We start from the raw sequence: 6,578 nt of genomic DNA on the forward strand, positions 1-6,578 counted from the left end.
TTAACAACAATTAAAACATAATTGAAATGTGGATGGTTGATTAGCCTTTTGTGTGCTTGTTGGTTATTGTATATTTTTAGGGCCATTCAGGAATGCAACTGTCTGTGGTTTTATGTTGATATCTGTCTTTGATTTCTCTTTTATGTATTTAATTATTCATTTTATGTTTTACTTGTTGGGGGGAGGCAGCATTTGATGCATTTTTGGCTATTCATGCCCACTATTTGTGTCTGAAACCCAATAAACAAATGTTTAAAAAATAACCATTACAAATAAGAATGGCGATTCATTCAAAAATCTATTTTGTTTTTGACACCCTTAATCGACATATGAGCTGCCTTTTCATGAAGACAAACGCTAAATGGGTCGTGCTCCTTATTCTGCTCAGTAAAGAGACGCAATCCTCCGTGCACAGGCTATATGAATAAACTTTGATTGATTGATTGAATAATATAGGATAGGATTCATCCCACAATGGGGAAATTACTTTGTTGCAGTGCAGGTTTTTACATACAGTAACAGAAGTAAAGCATAATAAAAAACAAACAGTAATATATACTACATATTGCTCACTAATATAGAAGAAAAGCTCAAATATACACATTTAAAATATTTTAGTTACCTGTATGCACTCAGTCATATGTAAAATCCATTTATAAGCATTACGATATGTTACTTCATTTAATCTACACGTATGTACAGCATGTCATACTTAGGTATTTTTGATTATTTTTACTACTTAAACATACAAATAAAATCTGATAGATAAGCATTTAAAGTATGTTTTAATGCATTTTTCATTTTAGAGACTCATGCATACTTAATTCAGTTTACATTGTCTGTTGCATATAGCTGACATATTAAGAAACAAATAAAGTTATTTCCCAGGAATGTTATTATATATGAGTTATTGTTTATTGCTTTGGTTACAGTCTGTTGTGTTGCATCCTGAGAGCTTTTTTCTAATATTGCCTTTTTTATATAAGTATTTATCTAAATACTGTCAAATGTGTTATTTATTGTATGTTACATTCCTTCCCAGTCTGCAGAGCTAATGAGAAGACAAACAGTCAGGCTTAGAGGGCCCCCTTCTGGTATGCAGCCTATAGAGCATGCTTCCCTCCATGTTGTTTGTTCTTGTAACAACTGCACACTTGAGAAATGTATATTAGATGTTATTTACCAGAAGAAGACTCCTGCTCAGCTGTGGACAAAAGAGAGGACTATACATGCCCCAATTAGCAATGACAATCCAGACCTTTCCCAATTAGACCCACCTTCCGCTTTAAAGGTTTACTCTCACCCTCATGAAGGAGAAACTGGGTTCTTTGACAAGTGGGCCTCATTCTGTTGTTCTCGGGGGAAGTTTAGCCACATCTGTTTCTCCACCTAACCCCTGGAAGAGAGGAGGGTCAGTGCCAGGGGTCGTAGGTCACCACGTGTCCCATTGTGAGCTAGAACCAACATGAACCCTCCTGGTGTAAGACCACGGTCAGCAGGAAAAAAAGCGCCTGGGTTAGTTTTTCGGGCCGGCGACTCGTGAATTAAGCCTAAGACAAGAAGAATAAATAGTTGTTCTATGTTGTCACCCCCTTTGTGGCTGGTTAATGTGGCTCAGACGCGTCCCAGCAAGCGTTGTAGGTTTAAGACTTTGCAGGTGCATCAAATTGAGCATCATCACAGATATGACAGAAGGTTTAAGGCCTATTAAGTTTGTTAGAAGGCCCACGGTTTTGCATGTTTGTGTTTTACAGTTTTTTCCAATTGCTTACACACTAAATGTTAAATGTTCACACAGTTAACAAAGTCTACACACAGTAAACAAAACCACTGTGCAGATTTGCCTAATATTAGGCATAGACACTGCTTCACAGTTTTTGCGAAATGTTACACACAATGCTTTACACACATCTTCACATCTTGCACACAGATAACGATTGTGATACACACATTTTCACACTTTACACACACACTAGGATTGTGATACACACAACTTTATCTACAGATTTTTTTTCAAACCTTGCTGTTGCCTGAATCTGCACATGTAGCCTATACTCTATGCTGTCATTTTTATTTATCTCCATATTTTTTTTTTTCAAACCTTTTTATTTGTCTCAGATTTTTAATTTGCACTGCATGTCATTGTTGACTACTGTGGTGTTACTTTACCTGAATGTGGTAAAAAATACATATTTGCAGTTTGCAGCATCATTGTTGAGCAGTTCTTGAAAAGATTACAGGATATTTGTACTTTCTCTTTAGGTCCTTACGTATAGGCCCAGGTCAAAGTAAACAATGACGATTGCTGTGGATTTGCCAATATATTTTGTCAAGTTACAGTAATCATTCATCACATATGCTAAAAGGGTCAGGCAAAATGCCCCAAACATGTGATTTCTTATAGTAAAATAGGGGTTTTTACAACTGTGTTTTGTATTTATCACTGTTCTGGGTAACTCACTCTAATAGTGTGTTATCATTTGAAGTCTGTGTGAGTGAGATGACAATAAAACTGCATTTTTACTAGAGATAAATGCTTTAAAATGTATTATCGGAAATTATCGGTATCGTTTTTTTTATTATCGGTATCGGTTTTGTTTTTTTGTTTTTTGTTTTTTATTAAATCAACATAAACAACACAAGATACACTTACAATTAGTGCACCAACCCAAAAAACCTCCCTCCCCCATTTACACTCATTCACACTCATTCACACAAAAGGGTTGTTTTTTTCTGTTATTAATATTCTGATACATCCATATATATCGATATAGATCAATACAGTCTGCAAGGGATACAGTCCATAAGCACACATGATTGTGCATGCTGCTGGTCCACTAATAGTTCTAACCTTTAACAGTTAATTTTATTTATTATTATTATTGTTATTTTCATTAATTACTAGTTTCTATGTAACTGTTTTTATAATGTTTTACTTTATTTTTTATTCAAGAAAATGTTTTTAATTTATTTATCTTATTTTATTTTATAAATTTTTTTAAAAAGGACCTTATCTTCACCATACTTGGTTGTCCAAATTAGGCATAATAATGTGTTAATTCCATGACTGTATATATCGGTATTGGTTGATATCGGTATCGGTAATTAAGAGTTGGACAATATCGGAATATCGGATATCGGCAAAAAAGCCATTATCGGACACCCCCAATTTTTTACAAATGCTTGCTTTATTTTGATGAATGGGCATATGTTTTGACCGAAGTGTGTCATTTTGCAAATAATCTAGGAATTAAGAAAACATTGAATAAGGTGTTTGGAAAAGTGTGTAAATCCTTTTGAAAAAAGACACACTGTTAGTAAAATAGTGTGTAAGCAAATGGAAAAAACGGTAATGCCTCAATGATAGTGTTTTGGTGAGGTCTGTCTTGTCCTACTCTTTTCAGTGGTCCCTGAACGCACCGTTTGTGTACTGTGTGACCAGCAGTTTGGCTTTTGTTTGTTTGTTTGCCTCATTCTTGTTTACCTGATGTCAGTGTGCGTGAATTCACAAAGGTGAGCTTTGATAACATTAACACCATGTGTGAATTTGCTAATTTGCTCAGTGCATAACTGCTAGCTAATGGGTGCTAGCACGCTTCAGGCTAACTGTATGTCCATATATTATGTTTGAGCTAATTTCATTTCCTTTACTTTATGTAGCTTTATGTTCATATTTCATATTTGCATGGATGAGCAAATGGCCTAATACCTATATCGCGACATACTGTATATAGTAGCCTCCTGCGATAAGGTTACATATCACAATATTTTGTATTAGCTGCTGATGTATGAGGTAACTTAATTGCATCATTCTTGGTTGTATTTTTTTTTATCAAAACTATTATTATTCTACTGGTAATATCTGGTTACCTTCTGTTGTAACATGGTTCTTCCTACACTTCTGTTAAAATGTAAAAAGCTGTCATATTCTTCAGTTGTTAGCTACTTTACATTAGTTTTAGATGATACTTCAAATGTGCGTATTCATCCAATACCAAGTACAGGGGCAGTATTGGTCATACCAATGCTGATACTGATACTTAGAATTTTTAAGATCAATGAATGATTAATTTTTTGGCCCCAATAAAATCAGATTGAAACACAGGCTGTGGGTGTAATAATATTAAATATTTAAATGATTTTATACCATTGGTACTGATTTAAATCCTTTGGTTTTTGCCCGTAAAGCTCTCCTGTGTCCAGAGTGAGATTGTAAATAATAACAAAAAATATTTTTTACGAAAAAAAATATCACTGTAGTATCAACCATATACTAACTGTATACTCAGTATCGTTACTGTCAATATTTGTATCAATCTCTGTTTACATTCAAGAGCTCTGGCTCATGGTGGTTAGCGGTAAGCATATCTTCCTACGTTGTGTAGTGTATAGCATTTTTAGCTATCCCTTGTCCTCCACAGATGATACTTGAAAAAAACATACCTGTAGTTTATTTGCCGCCAATGGATTACTGAATTGACGCGGCTTTGCGGTGTGGAAGGACGTTAGCTGTTAGCTCGTTAGCAAGAATGCTACAGTGCATTGAGGTCGCGTTCCTTCGCTTGTCGCTGTCTAATTTGCAGGCACAGCTGGAATGTGTCATCAACATGTATTAACACGATACAACAATAGTGTTAAATGCTCTATTGTCGGCAGAGGTGGGTAGAGTAGCCAGAAATTGTACTCAAGTAAGACTACTGTTACCTTAGAGATGTATTACTCAAGTAAAAGTAAGGAGTAGTCACTCAAATATTTACTTGAGTAAAAGTAAAAAGTATGTTGTGAAAAAACATCTCAAGTACTGAGTAACTGATGAGTAACCTGTTTCGTTTAATGATGACGGCAACAAATAATGCACAAAAACATAAAAATAGCAATGAGCAAATTCAGAGCCAGGAATATCTCTTAAGCAACTAAAACAATAATATATATTAAATAATAATACATTAACATAAAGAAAATTAAGGCTAATTGAGCCACAATAACTTAACAGCACCATAGGCTCAGTAGGCAGAGATTACAAAGGAAAATAAAAAGTTAGCCTTTAGACAAACCATAAACTGATAGGTGTGGGCTGCACCTGGGAACACACTGATTGGTGTTTCTATGCATGCGTGTGTATGTGTGTGTGTGTGCGACTGTGCGTGTGTGTGTGTTTGTCTATGAGGCTGCAGTGCGTTAATAAATGTCCCCACACGATGTACATTTGACAGTGATTCATAGCAGGGAAGCTAACATCTGCCTAGGGTGACAGCCAAAATATCTACTAAGGTTACTTACCACGATGTGCTTCCTCAAATTTGATGTTGAGTTCATGTAAGCTTAAGTTTGTTTCTCATGAGACCGCCTGGCTCTGTTTGATTGGTGAAACGGAGTCAAACGTCACCAGTGACTGTATTTGATTGGTGAAACGCAGGCATGCGATAGATCATACTTTGAAGGTCTGTCTGACAGACCAAAACAAACAAAGCGTGCATTAACAGATCGATAAAAATCAGTAGCGAGTAGCGAGATGAATGTAGATAAATGGAGCGGAGTAAAAGTAGCGTTTCTTCTCTATAAATATACTCAAGTAAAAGTAAAAGTATGTTGCATTAAAACTACTCTTAGAAGTACAATTTATCCCAAAAGTTACTCAAGTAGATGTAACGGAGTAAATGTAGCGCGTTACTACCCACCTCTGATCGTCGGCCGGATTTAGTATTTTGTCTATATCACCCAAACCCTCGTGTGGCTCTAAAAAGAACAAATTCCAGCACAGCCTCTGACTGACCGGCACTTTGTAGCCTTCTTAAACGCCGTGAAAACTTGTGGCCGCCTGTCACCTTGGAGGTCCTACAATCTTTATACTTGTGAGTTCTTTTACACTCGTCGAGCTGCTGCAGATGGCACAAGCGACGTCTCTTTGCATGTGTGCTACACAAGTCTTGCAGCCTCTCATAAAACACTACAAAACCTCCCAATAACATCGCTATCTTACAAAATTACAAAAACATTGTCAACAATTATGTTTGCGACCAAATTACACTTCTTATACAAAGGGATGAACATTTATCACAAATAATAATGCTAGTTGTAATTCTCAAACAAAAATATATATACAAATACATATTTGAATGAACTATTACACCTTTACCTATGTTGTTTGGGCTTGTTGATGACTTCTACACCTAGTCGCATAGCACTTTATGTTTACATGTAACATTGGTTACATTTTTATTTATGTTTCATGTTTTTACAGACCACAGCAAACTTTACACAGCTTGACCACGATTGTAAGTTAACCCACTGACAACCTGCCGTGCCCTTTGACTTGGACACACCCCTACATACCTTTGGCCACTCTTAGGCCCCTTCTACACTAAGCCGACTAAGGTTATCCAGGGTAAATCCCACCTAACCTTATCCTTGTCCACACACACACAATGCCGTCGTTTAAGACCCCCTCTACCCCCTCCGTCCGCCGACACAACGACACCTCGTACGCATGCGCGGAAAATGGGCACCTCCAGTGTTGCTTTGTGTGCAAGTTCTTAAATTAAATGTAACGTATCTGAACAATATCCAGTGTTGTGGTA

Source organism: Entelurus aequoreus, linkage group LG07, assembly GCF_033978785.1.
Source record: "Entelurus aequoreus isolate RoL-2023_Sb linkage group LG07, RoL_Eaeq_v1.1, whole genome shotgun sequence".
Taxonomy (NCBI): domain Eukaryota; kingdom Metazoa; phylum Chordata; class Actinopteri; order Syngnathiformes; family Syngnathidae; genus Entelurus; species Entelurus aequoreus.